The sequence below is a fragment of the Ambystoma mexicanum genome, chromosome 4q (assembly GCF_040938575.1).
Source record: "Ambystoma mexicanum isolate Mex_15411 chromosome 4q, UKY_AmexF1_1, whole genome shotgun sequence".
Taxonomy (NCBI): domain Eukaryota; kingdom Metazoa; phylum Chordata; class Amphibia; order Caudata; family Ambystomatidae; genus Ambystoma; species Ambystoma mexicanum.
This window is the reverse complement of record NC_090928.1, coordinates 880,586,725-880,607,256: the sequence shown is the minus strand read 5'-3', so window position 1 is coordinate 880,607,256 and position 20,532 is coordinate 880,586,725. Positions and strand designations below refer to the sequence as shown.

The following is a 20,532-nucleotide window of genomic DNA, read 5'->3' as shown; positions in this document are numbered from 1 at the left end:
GAACTGTCTCCCGATCCCAATCCTTCTGCCCCTGTGGCCTCTACCAACTCAGAACCCTTCGGTGAATGCCGGTGTAACAACTTCACCAGGCGGCCACAATCACTGTAGGGCTAAATTCTGCTAACAAAGGAATCCTGTTGGAGTGCTCATTTTCCACAGAACCCACCCCGCTATTGTCAACCAAAGGGCAGGGCCAGTAACTTGTGCAGGCAGGTCATCCACGGGCCCAGATTGACGGGGTGGCAGAAAAGGCGATGCAGTCAGTGCAATGTCACTGCGCCTTTTAAGCCTAGTTTCATGCCATGTTGCCTGCCCCCACAGCCTGCAAAACCCCAACTTCTGGTGCATCGGCAGGTGATGACATCACGCCCCATGGAGCTGGAAGTTCTTTGCTACCCACACTGGTCCCACTCTCCCTATCGGGCCACCCAGACATCCAGCGAGGGCTTGCCACCAATCGCCACAAGGGCATGTATTTGCTGGTTTTTGGATTAAGAAAAGCACAATTAACTCATTTGGGGCCGGTCTTTTGGGGTGGGGGGATTTGAACATGCCACCTTTACTTCATTGTCAATGTTTTGCTTACCACAACCAAACTAAACATGCCATGGACCGTAGTAGTTGCTTTATCGCAGTTCTTGGTCTATGGGAAATTTTGTGATTACACAAGGTTTAAGGGCCCTGTTAAGGAGTAACCATTAGCTCTAGCCAATCATGACTGTTTTTCCACTCTATTGTGTATTACAGTCTGAATATTAAAAAATAATATGAGTCTATATTAGTTGTTGTGTGCCTGTGCCTGAAATTGCATGTTTTGTGTTTATTCTATTTCATCGAGGTGTTTCTCCCAGAAGCACTTAACCAACAGTAGGATGGGTAATGATTAGGTTCACCAGTGGATATTAGGGAAATAGTGGAACAGAAACCAGGAACAATACAGGCAAGACACCGGCAGGCTGTTACAGGGAGTACTATTAACAGGGAAAGGGCCATAATGCTTGGGTATGATGACATAGATTGCATGAATGGTCTATAACGCAATTGCAACTTGTTCCAAGCTATCCACTTGAATGTCACTGAGTCAAGGCATGAGTCAAGGGTTCATGATTTATTTCTAGTCTTGTGAGGGAAGGCTGTCCAGATGGGGGTCACCTCTATGTAAAGTTATTACTGCTGAAGGAAAATGTTAACTCTGGGGTGTATGATCCATATCTGTTTCTGCTGCATTTAACTGGCCAGATAACTTATGGTAGCACATCTGGATGGATGAAAAGGAAGCCCAAGGTGAACTGAAGGAGCAGTGGCCATGAGCACCAGGAGACATTGAGAACATCTTACCGAATCATCATGGTTGGATAAGTGGCCATTCTTCTCCCTGCCGAGCACATGAATGATGCATGAGGGGCTGAACAGGGTCTTCTCCATCCTGGAATGTCCAGAGCATGATAACAAACCTAAAAGAAGGCAGGGGATTGGAATGAAGGGTTTATGGAAAGGTAAGTGATGTAAAGGTTAGTCAAACAGCCATAAAATCCTGCAGTGTCATTGCAAGGACATCAGACAGTCCAAAACGTGAGGCGAGTATTCAAAATACTGCATATACACCCATACCCCTTTTCAATGTTATAATAGTATCAGTGTGTGAAAAATGTTCAAAGAGTAAAAAAAGAGTTCAAGCATGGCCACCATGAAAATGGCAAGGGCTTTCCATCGGCGTGGAAGATGCTCCTTTAGTACCCTTTCCATTTGCTAACTGGACCAACAGAGGATGAAGAGATGATCAGGACCAGACTGCAAAGCAAGAGGCACCACCGGTAATGGAGTGAAACACCGGTGAGGAAGCGCGGAACCGAGATGAAAGCCGGGTCCTCCAGTTGCTTAGAAGAATGGAAAAATGGCACCCATTATTGACAGTGTTCTAAGAGACTCAGTTGGCCGAGGCACATATCGTGAGTACTAATACGAATTGTCTTAATTTTATGTTACTATACTTATACCGCTCCAAAGCCTGTGGGCATCCAGGGGCTGAGAGACAGATAGGTGACAGGAGAGCTGCTTACAGTATTTATTCTAATTGAAAAGATACGTTTTCAGCTGCTTCCAAAAAGCAAGATGGTTATCTGTTTTACGCAGCAGTAGGGGTAGAGCATTCCATGCCTTGGCTCCTTGAATGCAAAAAGGCCGACCAAAGCCACGGGCTCGTTTTACCTGGTGCAATACCATTAAGGAGCCTTCTGCTGATCTCAAGTTTCTTTTAGGCTGATAGGTATTAACTTTGTCTTTCAAATAAGCTGGTGCATTACCAAAAATTCACTTATGGCATATGGTTAATAATTTAAACTGGATTATAGCTCCTACTGGGAGCCCATGTAGCTTTTTCCTTTCTGCAGTAGTTGGCTCCAAGCACTTCATCTAAAAGATGATGCGTGTGGCTGCATTCTGGATTTCCTGTAGTTGTTGAACATCGGCCTTGTTTGCACCTCCTAGAAGTGTATTACAATAATCCACACGTGGGAGGATAACCGCTCTCACAGGTTTAGTGTGATTTTCGATTCAGACCAATGGTGCTACTTGCCTGAGTACTTTAAGATGGTAAAGGTACTGGTGGTAATGGCTGCTACATGGGCTTCACAGTCTAGGCTATTATCCATATATGTGCCTAGGGTCTTTCCTTTTGTACTACATTTATTTGGCTGCCATCTATAATAAAATTAGTGTACTCCTGACCTAGGTTGGTTTGAGCCTGCCGAGGGCCAAATAGCATAAGTTTGGTCTTAGTTGCATTTAAACAGAGCCAGTTTGTAGACATCCAGCATTTTATGATATGATACACTGTGTCCAGCATACGTTGGTCTTTCTCATGATCACCAGTAATATCAAGGACCAACTGGAAATCATCAGCATAGTTACAAAACAATATCTGTAGTAAATCTAGGTCACTGCAGAGGGGACAATGGAAATATTAACCAGCAAGGGGGAGAAACATGCTCCCTGGGGCACTCCACACGTTATGGTTTGTGACTTGGAAGCACTGTCACCCCAGTGCACTCGTGACTGGCGGCCCTCAAGAAAGGATCTCAACCAAGTGATAGCATCCATAGATAGGCCACCAACAGTTTGCATCCGATCAAGTAGTATTTTATGATCTAGCAAGTCAAAGGCTGCTGATAAATCTAACAGCATCAGCAGCCCCGAATTTCTATGCTCCAGCTTAGAGAGCATGTGTGTCTGTAGGTCCAGGAGTGCACTCTCCGTGCCATAATAACTTCTGAACCCCGACTGTTTCACATGTAAAATACCGGCAGTCTGTATATTAGACTGTAACTGAGTAGTGGCTACTTTATCAATGAATTTAAGAAAAAATAAGGTGTTGGTAATGGGTCTTAGGTTCGCTGTATCGGTGGGTTCTAGTCCGACTTTTTTTTAGCAATGGAGTAACTACTACATTTTTTATTGACTGGGGAATAACACTAGTCCGAAAAGAGGAATTCGCAAATCTACAGAGGAAAGGAGCGAACAGTTCCTTATGTTCCAAAATGTATTTTGATGGGAGCAATTCTCCCGGACAGTTGGTAGGGTGCAGAGTTTTCAGTGTGTTTAACATTTCAGCTATAGTGATTCCTTACATCTAAATCCTGTGGGCACATCTGTAAGGTTACAGTTTCAGATGTTTGATTTAAAAACATTTCTAGTGGATTAACGCAGGTTTCTGGTGTCTCAGTCAAGGTTTGGTTGGTTATCGAGATTGGTAATGGGGATGCCAAGGCTTCCTTCTTAATTTTGTCTTGTGCATTCAATCATTTGTACAGTCATTGGCTGTAGGTTTAATAGAAGGGCTAGAAACAGAGGGTTTCTCCCATGATCTAAAGAGACGAAAGAGTTCTTTCGTCTGGTCTCCAGCCAAGCTAATTTGGTCATTATAAAAGGTTTTCTTTGCCTCAATGATCTTGATCTTATACTACTTCTCTTTGGATTTTTTGTGGGGTTATCCTTGTGCCAAATATGTTTGGCCTGTCTTTTACTGGTCCTGGGCTCCGCCAAGGCTGGAGAGAACCATTTGTGGCAGTTATGTAGATCTCTAACGGTTTTATCTTTCATCGGGGCATGTTTAGCAAGCATTTCTGAGATTTCCTCATTACAACTACGTATGAGTGTCTCAGGGCCATCAATGTCATTGGTTTTAAAAGCTCACTAAAAATAGTTCCTCTCTATTTTGCTCCAATGTCCAACTTTACTGCATGCCTACTCTCCCTTTAACAGTATGGTATTTGCCAGGGAAGGTAGGCCATTTCAGAATGGGGGATGCTATTCTCTCAGAGACATGTGGCATTGAATTGGCCATACATTGGGTTCCTTTTGAGCTTATGTTGGATATTATACATGGCAATATGAACCCATTACTAGGTTAATGACCATATTAATGACCATATTAAATGGTTCACATAAGCACACATAAGCACACTACTTATTATTATGTTTGATGTTTATTTAATGTGATTTTAATCCTTTTAAATCATTTTTCCAGAGGTATTATTGATCACAACAAATACTATCAAAAAATCCCCCTGGATGATGAGACGTGAGTGAACCGCAGGAAATAAAGATGTCACAAACCCAGAACCTCTGGTTGTCTGTAACACCTATCCACTCATCAATGGCATTCTATCTTGAAATATCCAATCTTCAAACCAGCCTTGATGCTTCCAGTCCTTTAATTGGTATCAGGTTATGAGGGAGCTGACTGATTCAACCTGAATTGTTTAAACCAACCTTAAATTAGTGTATTTACAATATCACCCCTTTCACGTAATACGCTCCACCAGCACAGGCATTTAAACATGTCAGACCATTTCAGAAATAACTTTATTTTAAAAAAGATAGTAAAGCATCATTACTTGGGTATGAACAATGATGTGAAAATATATAGTATCAGAGACAAGCTTTCTTTTACACTTTTCACTTTTTAACATTATTATATGTTTTGAAAAAGATGTGAATGTCTTTTCTTTTCACTTTTCATTATATATGTGAAATATATTTTAAGTATTGTTTTTAGGTTTAGTTTGTACATTGGGTAACCGAGATTAGTGGTTATGTGTTTTTTTAAATCAAGAATTGTACTTTGAGAACTGTATTATTTCTTCATAAACTAATTAAAGAAATAGAAGCATCAATGCTTCTTTCAATAATAGATATTTCAATATAAAATGCCATCGATCAGCAAATATGTGAACTACAGACATAGAGGATTTTTCTGTTTGTGATGTAATATAGACCTAGGATATATAGTCAATGGGGCATTTCAATTGGTCCAACCCTGGGACAATTTCCAGAGCTGTTACACGTTTGTGTTAGCCAAAATGCAGAACTACAAAGCCCAAATAAACATATGCAGCACAAATAAAAATACTAACAACACACACACAGAACATTTAGCATATTGTTAAAGTAAAATAGAAAGATAGATAGATAGATAGATAGATAGATAGATAGATAGATAGATAGATAGATAGATAGATAGATAGATAGATAGATAGATAGATAGATAGATGTTACCTGATCTTTCAGCAGAGGACTTTTGAAACCACTTGTGTACAAGTGTGAAATAAATAAAATATAATTTCATTTCATTTCATTTTACCATGATTGACTCTTATACTTACCAGTGAGGAGTGCATTCAAAGGGCCCAAACAGAAGTCCCTTTCACATGAACAGCAGGATTTTAAACCAGAGGTCAAGTCTGAATAATTAAAGTGGGTGGACTCATCTACAAACGCAATAGGATGTGACATCCCCAGAAATTAGCATACCAAGGTAAAATGTGCACATGTAATTAAATTGGCTTTCCATAACCACCCAAATTGCGCAGGACGAATGGCATTTGCCTTTCAGAAAATCAACACACACACAAAACCAACAGAGGATATTTTCTTCTAATAGTGTTTTTGAAAACGTTAAAAGGTGTGCATGTGTTAAACTCCAAGAGCCAATACAAATGTTTTCCCTGGTACTTGCAGTACCAAAATGGGGCATGTCACCTTTAGTTGTTTGTAATTTTTCCTTAGGTTATATGGTGCAGTGTTGAAGTGTCCAGCCTGCAAACCTGATAACTGCAGTTTGATCCCTGAGGTCAGCTTTAATTCATAAATTCAAAGTGGACATTCAATGTTTATAATTTTAGCTGGGTGGCATGGAGTACACCCTCCAAAAAAAGTGGGTGGACTCCATCCACCCGTGTGTACCCTTGACTTGAGCCCTGTTTTAAACACTGAAACAAAAATGTCTTGGCCTTTGTTTTTTCAAGTATAATTGAAGAGCCATTTGGAAAAGGGGCCTACATGTCATTATCAAAGGAAAAGGAGCATTTTAATTTCCAAAAAAATGAGCAATCAAAGATCGCCTTCACATGCAAAACAGGAGTTTTAAACAGTGACACAAAAATGGCTTGCATGGTTGTGTGCAAATAAAGCAGTTTAAATGTGAAAATGTATCACTGCTAACAGAAATATGGCATGGAAAAGACTTGATGTGATGGTTGACACAAAGCAAGGTATATTACGTTTCACATACAAAACACTAGTGACTTTTGAAAATCCACTTTGTTTTCATGGAAATATGTTAGCCCAACACAAACCCTTCTGCTGGCTGGGGGAAACTTCACAAGGGAATGTCCCACTCCCAGTCTGGATGTTACATCTCCCATCTAATTCCCAACTGCAATAAAGTGTCCTGCTAAAGGTGTCGAAATTCTGTGTTCTCCAGACAAGCTGACTCTATAGGCATTGACTGCAAGAGAAGTTCCCCTTGGCTGGAGCATGACCAACATGTTTGAAAATGGGGGCAACAACTTCAAAGAGCAAGCTTCCAACACAAAGAGACTGATAAAAACAAACTCTGGGTACAGGCTGACCCAGTGAAAACAAATGGCCGGAAGGCAGGAAGATTCAGAATTAATTAACATTTAGGCCTCCATCTCAGCAACCTTAAGCTGTACAGATTTCATTTATGAAGCATTTTTATTGTAATTTCCAGGTGATATTGGAGATATAAAATGCATCCACCTGTGTCTCAGAGAACTGTAATGGCCAGTTAAACTAGGTTTCTGGCTGATCTGAAGATGTTCCAAATGTGAGAGTGGTGAGCGAGTGGAGAATAAAATTAGCGGTATGGGTAATAACTTTCATAACTGTTATCCTTTTTATGGAAATGGTAGAAAGGTGCCACATGGCCGTGTTACATGGTACAGACTTGGTGGTTGGCTTATCTAATTGCCCATGATTAGCTGAATCAGAAAATATAATTATTATGCCAGTTGCTTGTAAAAGTATTAAATTGTGTGATACATTACTATGTTTTGCCAAACAATTGAAAGGAGAACAAATGGCAATTACAAATGGAAATTGCCATATGTTGCTCCAGAACCATAACCCAATCCTGACTTGGAGTCTGGGTTTGAGAGGAGGGTTTTAGAGGAGAGAGAAGGAAGATTGCTGAGAGTGCATCTGGGTGGAGCCGTCTATTTCTAAGAATGCCCCAAAGCTAACTGGGTTGTATAGTGGAGAGCGGGAGACCATCTTTGCGAGTGGAGTGACCAGACCCCTGCTCCATCTTTCCAGAGCTTCCTGAGATGCGTCTGGCTTTTCTGAACTTTAAACAGAGGCTTTCGATGTAAGTAGAACTGAGCTCTGGGAAACCAAAAGGTGGGGGAGTCTGCATGCCTTGAATCCTTTCCCTTTATACTGGGTGGGAGCGGGAGTGGGCAAAACTGTGTAGATCTGTAGCCTATTTAACTAAAAATATTAATGTAATTAATTCCCAATTTGGCAGAACTCTACGGGATGAGTTTTGTTAAAATTTGAAATTAACAAAGCTCACTACCCAGTGTGCGCTGAAAACTATAGCCTATCATTTAATTGGGTGAACCTTTTTGTCCTGCTGACCCTGACTTCTTTAAGGGAGAGGGGTGTCTTTGTTCTTAAATCAGTCCAACCTTTTCAACCAGCTTCCCCAATGCAGGCGTTTCAGTGGTGGGTGGTCTGAAATCCAAAATTCCCCAAATCATTCAAATTTTTCTGTCTGACTTCCCCAACACAGATCAAAGTATGGCGGGTCTGAAAAACAAACCGCCAAATCACCCTGTGTTTATTTTAAACCAAAGGTGTAGGTGAAATCATAATTGCCATGTGTATTTGTACCAATTTTGAAATCCTACTGCTAGCCTTTTAGGCCTGCAGAAAAATCAAAATCGCACAACACGAAATGATAATTGCTTTCGTTATTGATCAGTGTAATTATTTCTTGAAATGAAATTTGCAGAAAGTGCAGAATTGAGATTGCGTTCTTAACTCACGTTTGTGATTTATTTATGCTGAGTGAAGTTGACTGTGCTTTGCCATTGATAAAGTGGTGTTTGACATTTTTGTGCTAATTTCTATTACTAGCTCAGGGGCAGTGAGCCAAGGGGCAGGATATGCATCAGAAGTAGGGCTGAAGAAAGGTGTTTGTTAAATAGTTTGTTGCATGTCACCTTGAGTGAGGAGGGAAGAAACTCTCTGTGTTGAGGGTGTGCTCGTAAGGGATTTAGCTGCCTATTTCTGACCCAGGACAAATGCACTGTGACAGACTATACATTTTGATGCAATAGTATTAAGGTGGAGGTCAAGTCATATTTATTTGTTAAAGTGCTGCAAGGACTTCACCTCTGAGTTCCGGGGAGATCTATAGGTGAATCATTAAGAGTGTGTACAAATGTATTTGTGTGAGGAAATCAAGCAGGCACATGGTGATTTCTAACCCTGCATAAAGAAGGTTTTAGTGAGGTGCAAAAAGCCAATTGGGGAAATGACTACTGTACAGATTGGTGAAGCCAGGGAGTATCAATAAGCTAGATTATTTCTTAAAGGAGAATGGGTTGAGGATGATGCAGGAAACTAGCAAATCAGAATTCTGCAGGAGAGGTTACCTCAGTAAGGATGATATTTGGTTTGAAGTTGGAATATTGCACAAAGCACCTGAGCCATTCTATATGACCGCAACTGCTTGTGATGAACAGATACAAATGGCTCAGCTAACTGCTCAGTTAGATTTTCATTTGCTGTTAGTAGATGAGCGTTGGAAAAATATTGAGTCTAATAGGATGAATCAGTCTGGAGACCAGTCACAGGCCCAGGCCCAGGATCTTTTTCAACAACGCAACGCTGAGCTAAAAACACTGCAGCATGAGTGTGCAGAAAATGCGAGCACACTCCAAGACAAGCTAATTGACCAGGCTTCTCATAATAGAGTCTTTGTGGAGGACATTATCGCATTACAATCAGAAATAATGCAATTGAAAACTGAAAATAGTCAATTCATTATCAAATGGGTTGATTCCCAAAATGACTTTGTTGAGATACATCACCAGGTAAGTACTCTGAAACAACAGAGGACGCAGCTGGCTCAGGAAAAAGATTTCCTGAATCAGGATGAGAGCATCCTATAAATCAGTTGGAAATCGAGGTAGAAAAGAGTCAGTCAGGGTCTCAGGAAATTACCAGAATGAGACAGGAAAGGAATGAGCTAGAAAGGCATGTGCAACAGATAGAAGCTGAACTATCAGAGGCAGCAAATTGTAGGGATGAGCAAGAGAAACTGATTAGTCTCCTGAATGAAAAGTGTCTTGAATATGCACACAGCATACAAGGCTCCCAGAGGGAGAATGAATCACTTCTGCGTGAGGTACAGCAAACAAAAGATTAGTTAGAAGCTCAGAACAGGGTACTTAACACTGATCAGTTCTTAGTGGGAGAATTAAAAGCAACCTCTCTGACTACCAACAGCTAATAAATAAAGAGAGACACAGGTGTGAGAGCCTCACCAAGGAAACAAGGACATCGAGAATGATAAACAGGCCCAGAGTCACCCTGACCAATCAGGATATGGGAAAAGGCCCACTGATCAAGGTGAGGTGTGCTTTCCAACAGGGGCCTCATTCCATTCATTTACAACCTAAAACATAAGGGTTCGGGTGCCTGGTTGTACGGGCAATAGAATGGGCAGTTTATACAGGCTTGAACAGGAAAATAAAAACTGCTGCCTCAGGTTGATACCTGATGGTTACTAATTCAAAACCTTATTGTATCAACCAATGATTTTAATACTGATTCAATCAAAGCGAACAATGTATGTTGTACCAGACAAAAATCACACAGATCAGTAGTAGGTGTGCAAGAAACATAGATGTATTGTGATACTAATAATTTGTATCTCAAAATGATACAGTGCACTTCAGAAAATCAAAGCTCAACAAATTCATATCTAGTGTTGTGTATGTACATATGCAGCAATAGCTCTGTTGCAGTCATCCACAGGTGCAGGTAGAGTGGATAGATACATTTGTGAGAAAAGGTGCAGAAAGTCCTATGCTGAAACAGGTGTGAACGTCAGAGAGGAAAAAGTCAAATAGGGAGATATACTTAAAAAATGCACTCTTTTCTTACAAAGTTCAATTTCCATTCATTTGATTCAAAAAGATCGTATCTTAGGTACTGCTATTCGACAAAAACATTTTGATCTCAATTTCTAGCTGAAAAGAGCACTTAATGTTCTAATTTTTGGATATAGGTGGTGCAGGTGGTGCACTTTCCTAATTTGACTATGTTGAAATACTGGTTTCCTCGGCTTGAGAGGTGTATGTCAGACAGGGTCTGCCAATGCAGAATGGGGCACACACATGACAGAGGAAAAACTGTCCGATGATTTGCAGAGATCGCCAGCAGTAGGACCGCACATGTGACCCCGTCGAGGTCGCGTTTCAGCAGCAAAATAGTAGTATAGGACGCCTTTGTCAGGGCGTCATTTGGAGACCCTGTGGAATGCATATGAAAATAAGAGTAGTTTCACTATAAGGCCCACTGATCAAGCTGAGGTGTGGTCAACAACAGGAGCCTCATACCAGTCATTTACAAACTCTCATGCACGAAGGGGTACCAGCATCATGCATGCCACCTATCAAGAACAGGGTGACATGAAGCAGTTAGACTTTCCCAGGCCTAGCCCAACTGATCAGGAAGGACAGTCCCTGTCTGATATTGATGAGTATTCATCTCTACCACACAGAAGGGAAAGTAGCCAGACCAGTGTGTCCTGGGAAGTAAGGAATAATATTGTACGTACTTCAGACCATGAAGACTCGTATGATGAAAAAGTCAGGGAGTGTTACGCTCACCTTAGCTCTGCGGGAGCGCCTGGAACCTCCGTGCGGTGCTAACCTCCTGACTGCCTCCTCAAAGATGACTGCGTCTGGGATGGGGGTTAAGAATACAAGGCAACTGTGAATACTAGGGAACTGGTAGGTATCTACACCCCTCCCCCACTTCCTGTGAACCTCCCACCTGTGAATGTGCTCACCTTGTGTAAATAGGAGGTAGACTCTCCGTCCTGCTTTCATTCCTCAGCAGGGGCGCAATAGTCCAGTATCATCGGTTGCTTCACTGATGTTAAATTCACGTCCAGGCCTGCTGTGGCATTGGATGACTGCTTGCTGCACTATTTCAGCGCGTTATTAGTTCAATATGCACATGCCTTTCCTTCCTGCTTGCTTTCTTTGTAGACTTCTTTTGCCTATTAATTCGGTATGCCTTTCATCTTGCTTGCCTTATTCTCTTGCTTATTGCAGTCATTGCACTGGATTTGTGCTAGCAAGCTCTTACTGTACTATCGGTATTCAGCTCTGCCTTCTTGCTTAATGTAGGTTGCGCTGTATGTCCCTTTAAGCATCTGATCCTTTCAGGCGTTACCTGGTAATGTTCTGGCTTAACTCGTGTTAATGCTTTCTTGCAGGATTCCGGAGCAGAGAGGAGTTTGTGTATGGAGCTGAAGACTGGTAGCCGGCGAGCCGCGGTATGCTGGCGGAGGAGCCCTGAGACATCACGGACCCGAAGATTGGAAGCAGGCGAGCGCGGGATGACAGAGGAGCAGCCCAGAGACGTCGCGGGAACTGGAAACAGGTGAGCTGAGCCACGTAAGAAGCTGGAGGTGCTCAGCAGTAAAGCAGTGACACTGTGACTGCTACGACAATGATATTGAAACTTCCGGAGCACAGTGAGCGGTCCGCTGCCTTGGGGCAGTCTAACGCAAAGCGTGGAAGCATGCCTGGGTGTGGCTTAAATAGTCAGCCACACCCAGAGACTAGATTGATGTCCATGATTTAGTTCAGGGCTGATTCCCCTCCATGTTGGGTGACTAGCTCAGTGCTGAATGATGCAGCTGGTGCCAGGAGCGCCATGACTGGGTCCAGCTGGGTTCCCTCCAGATTCCACATGCTGTGCTGTGGGAATGTTGTGATGCTTTATGAAACCAATGGGAGAGTCCTGGAGCACATATGTGTGAATGGGTTACCGGGTTGGTGGGGACAGGTGCTATAAGGTTAGAGGTTGTGACAGGGAGTTAGATTGGCTGACAATGCGACTACAAAGAGACCACCTTGCCCGCTTCGCTGGCAGAGAAAAGCCAGACCCTTAACCTAGGAAGGGAATTCAAAAACCTCTGTATATTCAGGGGAAGGGGGGAATTCCCCAGACTCCCTGGTAGGAGATATGAGGAAACTGGGTTCTATCCTAACCCTGAAAGGAACTCCAGGGAGAGTGACCCTGAGAGTTCACTTTGGTCCGGCAAGATGAGTCCAGACCCTGTGGTTCTGGGAGATATTCCCAGTCTCATAGAGATAGGCAGGGCCAAGAAGACAGGTGAGGGAGTACCACTAGCAGATCTAAGTCAGAAGGTGAATGGACTGGCGGACCTAGTCCTCATAAATAGTCCACCTATAAGGAGGCCATATTGAAACATTTTTCTGCCCACCAGCTCGCACAAGAGGCCTAGAAGGCTGCATATAACTTGCAGTGTGGGGAAGATTGGGTGCCTTGTATGTTTGTGTAGAAGTTTGTGCAGCGGGCATTTGCTCAGACTTTCTGGTGGGTGAACACCAATAGTAGGGAGTTCATAACTACAAATTTCCATGCTCTCCCCTAGCACATAATGGCTCAGTTGGTGCCTGACTTTCAAGAGCATAGGGCCCTGGAGTGGTTGATTGAACAGGCCACAAGGATTTATGAGGTCTGAATGAAGCCTGCTGAGAGTAAACATACCACCAAAGCCCCCAAACCATCTAACACCCCTGCTGCTGCAAAGGGGAAAGAGGTAGTAAGTACCCCTCCAGTAGATCTGGACATGGGGAGGCCTAAAAGTAACCCTCCTGCCAACAAGAAAAATGGAAAGGGACCCCTCAACCCGGCCCAGTTGAATGGTGGTCAGGCAGGGGCCCAGAACAATGTTCCATCTGACCCTGCTACCTATACAGGTCCTAGGTACAAGGGTACTAATCCAATCCTGGCGTATGTATACATTTCCCCGGTCCAAGTGGTAGTACTAATCAGGTAAGTACTGCCCTGGTAAACTTCCCTTCAAACTTCCCTCAAGAGTGAAGTGTCACTCTGCATCCCAATATGAACTTTTTCCCCAGATATCCCCTGAAACAGAACTTCCAAAACAATCCTCCTCTCTCTCCCCAGTTCCAGGACAATAGATCCCTGAACTCATGAGAAGGGAGATTCAGGATCAAAAATTATGGGGGGAATTACTAGTACCCGAGCTACTCTGGGGGAAGGGACAGTGACCCTTTTCAGGAGCAGCAGAGTTATAACTTGAGACTTCCCTACCACCCACACAAGGTCTCGCAACTGGAGCAACAGGTTCAGCAACTGATCAATGATCTGGGGTGCATGATGAGGGCTCAGTCCAACTCTCAACCTAACCCTGCTTCACAGAATTCCCCAGCACGAGGTTTGATGCCCAAGGGGGAAATAGGAGGAAACCTCTGACAAACCACAGGTTCCGGAGGAGGCGCCACGGTTGGAGGGGAGATGACAAGTCATAGAGGAAGCTTCCGTTCTCACCCAAACAGATCCCTTAAAACGTCTCAGCCTGAAAGAGTCTCTTCTACCCCTGAAATGTTAGAACCCAAAGATCAGAAGGTAAGACAGAGAGGCAAAGAAGACCCCACTTTGTGGAGGAACTCTAAATTATCCCCTTTGAAAGAGAAGAATCCCTGGAGGTTTCAGGTAAGCAGACCTTCTTCTTAAAAAACAAGGGACCCCCCCCCAAAGAAAAATGGTCCAAAGAGACCCTGAGTGGGTCAGGGTAAGTATGGAGACAGACTCAGACCCAGAAACTATTCAACCCCAAACATGTGAGCCAGATAGAAGTGAAACAGAGGGGGTGCCATTCTCCAAACAGGCTCTAAGAACTGTTGCCAGATTCACAAACTCTGACACAGAAAACTGCCCAAGATCACACTGTCAGAGCTCAATATTAAGAAAATAACCATGGGGCTGTCAAATAATGCACACTTTCTTTGCACCTTCGAGGAGAAAGAAGGCTGCTTTTATGCACCGGTCAAGGTGCAGGGTCAGTGTGAATTATCAGCTCTGGTGAATACTGGATCCCAGGACACCCTCCTGTCAGTAAGGGACTTTGACCAAGTAAACTCAGGATGGGGGGCACAAAATTCCACTCACACCACTTCCCGGACAACTCCAAAATTACGACGGGAATGATTTTTCCAAGGAAGGGACTGCAAATCTTGGCACAAAAATTGGATCGCACTGGCTGAAACATCCGGTGATAATTGTGACTCCAGAGGCACACCTTGTATACTGGGGAACGATCTCCTGAGGAGGTTATCACCTATGATCGACAGTGTAAACAAAGTCCTCTGGACTCTGCCCTATCAAATTAAAAATGAGTACCAGTCTGAATGGTACCTGTCATGTAATTGATAAAAGTTCTGAGAATGTAGAGTTCCATTTCAAGAATAACCAAGTCCCAGACATCATTGTCATCTCTGTAGGAGAACAAACTGGTGATGGGAACCCTTCTCCATTCTTGAAAACAACCTTCCTCCCAGTTTTAAGTGGCAATTTGCATTGGAAGGGAAAACCCTAAAGTGTTACACCAGTCCAAAATCGGAAAACAAAACATTGAGTCCTGTGAAACCAGACAAGAAACAACCTGCTCAAAGTCTGACAGACATTCAGAAAAGGGCAAGCAGTTGTTTTTCCCCATTCAGTTGAATGAGACGGGGAGGGGTCCAGTGCTCACCAGATTATGCCTAAATATTGGAAGGAGCTTCATCAGTGAAGAATTATTCAGGAAACTCCAAAAATATCAGACCATTCCCACATTGAAATTGATTGGCAAATGGAAAATAGGTCTGGAAAACCCAAATTCTAAACATCTCCTGCCTAGGTGTATGCTAAAAATGTACTTAGGCAAAAAAAGCATAGACCATAATTGTTGGGTCCAGAGAGATGTCTCTTCCATCTTTTATCTGGAAAGTGACAACCTCAACCGGTTTGCAATCAATTTGGACCTAATTAACCATAAAGCCTGGTCCCAACTGGGGGGTAACCTTATGGGCTTTGACAACATTGAAAATGCATTCCGGTCAGCTCAATTGCTGCCTTAAGCTGTTGAAGTTCAAGTGCGAGAAGAGGGTATTCCAGATCCCAGGACAGGTGCGACAATTTACTCTTCCCCTCAAAATTAAGCGAGAACAGAACCTCAAACATCAGGACGCATATATAAATCTAAATACCAACAACAAGGTTTGTATTTAAATCTGATACCTCTGTAGACCTAGAACACAACACCATTTATATATTGGTGGATAACAGCGACCCTCGAAGTATCACTTTGGGTGCAGACAACTTTATTGGAATGGCGGTTGAAGCCCAACATTAGTCTATTTATTTAGGTAATGAAATTATTGGACCAATGCAAGATGACAATTTCGACATCAGAAATGGTATTCCTCGTAGATTTTTACTAGGCATGGGGGAAATTTTCTGGTGTACTCTTCCTGCCCCTAATGTGTGGCATTAGGTGGGAGTGGGTAATGTTAGAGTCAAGGACCACTACCTCGAATCCCATGTCCAGGTCAACACCATCAAAGGAGATCTCTCCACCCAACTGAAGGATACCGCTGAAATTGTCAAGCCCAAGGTCTTTACAGGTTTCAAGCAGATGTTCAAGGAAAGGATCATTCTTGCTGATGCCTGTGAGACCGAGGAGCAAAGCAAAAAGCTAAAACAGTTCACCCTGGAATTCCATTATATCTTTTCAGTGGACGCACATCCATTCATTCAACCACCATTCCCACGGACCCCAAGATGGCTCCAGCATTTGTGAAACAATACAGGTTACCTCTCACGTCCATGGAGTCACTCACAGAGATGATTAAGAATTTAGAATCCTGTGGGATCAATCGTCTGATCCACAGTACCTTCAACAACCCAGGTATCATCAAATCAAATGACCAATGGAGGGTATGTGCAGACCTGAGGGAGTTGAACAAACTGGTCCACATGTCAAGATTGCCCTTTCCATAAATCGATCAGGGACTGGCCCAGATCTAAGGGTCAAAGGTGAATACCACCAATGACCTGGCCAATGGTTACTGGACAGTACCGTGAGTAGGGAAGACCAGAACAAGCTTGCCTTTACCTTTGGGGGGGCAGCACTACATGTGGACCCAAACCCCCTTTGGATACATAAACTCTGGCAATGAGATCAAAATCTTCCTACATAAGGCTATGCCAGGTTTGGGTGAAAGGGGAAACTTGGCTTATGTGGATGATGTTTTGATCAAGAGCTCAACTGTGGAGGAACATATAGCAGAAATCTGCTATGGTCTAACTTAGTTGCAGAAAGCCAGAGCAAAACTGTCCTTTCATAAGGCACAGTGGTGTAAGACCTAAGTGAACTTCTCAGGGCTCAAGATCACCCCTGAGGGTGTTTATCCCCAGGCAAAGAATGTGGAAGCCTTATTGAAATTAAAAGACCCTACCACTCTTTGAGAATTAAGAAGGCTTCTTCGACTTACTAATTATAGTCGAAAGTTCATTGAAGACTACACAGAGGTCACTCGACCCATGGTCTATTTATTAAAGGCTGGAGTCAAGTGGGAGTGGGATCCAAAACAATCCGAGGCAGTTAAACAACTGAAAAGAAGACTTTCCCAGGCTCTTTGTTTGGCTTATCCCATGAAAAACAAGTTCTTCTTGGAAATGGGGTTTTCAGATTCTTGCCTAACAGCGGTATTGTGCCAAAAGCATGACAAGGTCAGCAAAGTAATCTCATATGCAAGCAAGACTTCATGCCTCATTACGAGTCAGGCGGTCTGGAAATAACGGTGGCGGTAAACCCGCCGCCACCGTTGTTTCCGGATCGCCTGATCTCGAGTCCTGCAGGCTGAGGTGTCATTACCGCCAGGTCTGACCTGGTGGGTTTAACACCGCCTGCCTGCAGGCGGACATGGAAACACTGCCACCATCATGAGATGGTGCCGGCGTTTCCATGGTCCCCATTCCGATTGAGTCCTATCAGACTCAATCGGAATGGGGATTTACTGAATTCCGCCTCTGGAATTCCCGGGTCACCGGGGTTGTAATTCCCCGGTAATTCCGGGAATCACAGAGGCGGAATGGTAATACGAGTCCGGCGGTAACCAAGCCGGAAAAACCGGCAGGTTACCAGCAGACTCGTAATGAGTCCCTTTGTCCTCTGTGGAGGAAAAATTCAATGACTGCGAGAAGGCACTCCCAGCAATGATGTGGGCGCTGAAATATTTCCACCCATTCATACAGGAGGAGCACATCATTGTCAAGACTCCTCACCAACCCTTGCAATATCTACAAAGTGATAGAATCCGGGCGGGGAACGTTAGTAATTCTAGAATTACTTTCTGAATTCTGTCCATGCAAGGCTTTCTTGTGGAGGTCAGATATGGCCAAAACAAGAGGATTCCCCTGGCATAGGGGTTGGCGGACTTGCATGATTGTGCTCAAGAAAACTGTCTTGAGGACGAAAGTCTAATGACCAACAACATGGGGGTGTACTTAACTTCCCCACACAAGGTCTATGAATAGGACACAGGTCAAGGGATACCCGCAGTTTATGTGGATGGGTGCTCCCACCATGTTAATAACAGCTGGGAAAATGAACTGGTGGCTGGCATTGGAAATGCCTAGGTGAATGAAACCCCAGAACCCTCTGATTATTATAAAATAGGACTCACAAGTAGTCAAGTTGCAGAGTTGATGGCTGTTTATCAAGCCATCCTCACTGAAGTGCACCACCAACTCAATGAACTGGTCATAATCACTGACTCCAGATTATATCAGGAATGGATTTGTGGAGCACCTGATTAAATGGAGGAACAGAGTCATGCTTTGTGCCAACAAAACACCCCTAAAGCAGGCCAAACTGATCCAGTCAATCAACGATCTGGTGACCTCCAATGAGATGACCATCTGTTGGAAGAAGATAAGAGGTCATTCCAAGATAGAGGGGCCAGAGGAAGACTGGGGATGACCTGGCTGACCAGCTGGCTAAAACCGGAGCTCCGCAGGGGGATTTCATAGAAACAGAATCCCTGCTGGGTGAAATCCAAATGGCGGCTGTCTCCAGGTCCCAAATTCAGGGTAACAGTAAACTCTCAACAGCCCAGTGGAGTAAAGATACCCCAGATTCAGATTCTTTTATCACTTCACAGAAAGAGGACCCGATCATTGGGAAATTGTATTGACACATTGAAGACCCCATGAGCTTTCCACTAACAGAGTCGGATATTACTGGTAAAGAGGATCTCCGGGTGTTGATGATGTTTTTCAAGAGGTTCTCGATTCAAGGTGGTTTGTTGGTAAGGAGAGCCCTGACTGGCTGTGACCAGTGGGTGGTACCTACCTCATTCCGAAGCCTGATGTTGAACGACGCCCATAACGCAGCAACTGCCTATCTTAGGGAGTTTCATACAACATTGTAAATACTGCACGAGATTGCCTACTGGCCACACATTGGCCAGGACCTCATCATTTACCTAAAAGGGTACCTTGTGTGTGTTCAATTCCAACCCAGTTCATTCACGCACAGAGCTCCCCTACAAAAAAGGGGGAATGACACTGCCTTTTTGCAAGTCGATTTCATCGGGCCTGTGATTCGCTCCTCTAGAGGAAACAAATACATGTTGACGGTGACATGCTTGTTCACATAGTGGGTAGAATGTCTTCCAGCCCTGAATTGTATGGTAGAGACAGCTGCTGCACTAATGATCAACCACATCTTCTCTCGTTTTGGCCTCTCGCAAAAGATTGAGTTGGACCGAGGAAGCCATTTTACCAGTGAAGTGATTGCAAAGATGTGGGAGATGCTAGGGGTAAAGAGAAAACTCCACAGAGCCACCCACATTGCCTCAAGCAAGGGGGTAGAAAGATAAAAGAAAACAATTGTGAGTATCTTAAAGAAGTTTGTGGCAGACTCTTGGCACAGTTGGCACATCCGATTGCTGTTTGTCGTGATGGCTATTAGGTCTTCACCATATTCTGCAAAAAAGATGTCTCCATTTGAGCTCATAGCCGGACCAAAAAAGGTGTTACCGCAGCGCCTGCTCTATAGTACTCTGGAGCAGACACTGATAAATGTGTCCACTACTCATGAGTACATTGAACATTTAAGGGTGCACCTCCCACATGCTTTTGCTTATGCTCAGCGCAATTTAGAAAATTTGGCTGAAGGAAGGAAGACCTATTTAGGCAATAGGCCACGAGCAGGAGGGGCATTACCACTTCAGGTAATGCTCTTGGGTCCATAGTTACAGGCCCGAGTGAAGCGAGGGGCTTAACGAAGGGCCTGGGCATTTCCTAAAGTGTTAATGCCCCCGGTGAGGGGCACATTGCTATTAGTACCCCAGCCCATAAGATCAGGGTACAAAAAGCACTTTTTTTCTGTTCCAAAATGCTCTGGCATTTCGAAACAGAAAGATAAATAAAATTGGAAAAAAATGGCTTCCGGGGAAGGGAAAACAAATTCCATTTTCTCTTTCCGTGGCAGCCATTAAAAAATGTAAACAAAAAAATGGCTGCCATAGAAAGGAAGAAGGGACTATAAGAAGTTCCTTCTTCCATTCCATGATGGCCTGTCGTAGATCGTCCGCATCTAAAAAGGAGAACAGACAGAAGAAAATTAAGTCCACATCAATCATTTGCAAAGCTGTTGTCCCAGACATGATTTACGACTGATTGATGAGCCAAGTGAAAGTCAAGCAGAGGAACCCTCTGAAGAATGAAAAGGAAGGATGAAAAATCCGATGGAAACTAAGACGACTATATATATATATAAGAGGGACTAGTTTACTTGGTGTTATTGTACAAATGAGGAAAGTAAATCAAATGTGTTTTGTGAAAGGGTGAACATGCCATGTTATAATTGTATGTTCTTGTTGTAAATTCTATGTAAATCTTCTGGGGAAATATGTGTGTAAAAATTACTGAAACTCCTTTTCTATATTTTATTAGAGAACTAACCTCCTTAACTTCCATCTTGGAGGTGAGACAGGAGTCTGGTGAGAACCCCAGGGACCTGGAAAGGAAGGATGAAAGGGGGTTCTGTGCCATACCCACCAACCCAAAGATGCAAGGGGGCTGGAGTGCCCACTACCA

The 20,532-nt window shown here is 43.5% G+C and overlaps 1 long non-coding RNA gene across 2 annotated transcripts in view; it reads right to left on the bottom strand.

The window, feature by feature from the left end:
* Positions 1 to 20,532, bottom strand: part of LOC138468053 (uncharacterized) — a 146,141-nt gene that overhangs the window by 114,778 nt on the left and 10,831 nt on the right. For both annotated transcript variants that reach the window (XR_011268190.1, XR_011268191.1), the window contains exon 2: positions 1,339 to 1,454. This is a non-coding gene — a long non-coding RNA (uncharacterized lncRNA). The remainder of the gene's footprint in view (positions 1 to 1,338; positions 1,455 to 20,532) is intronic.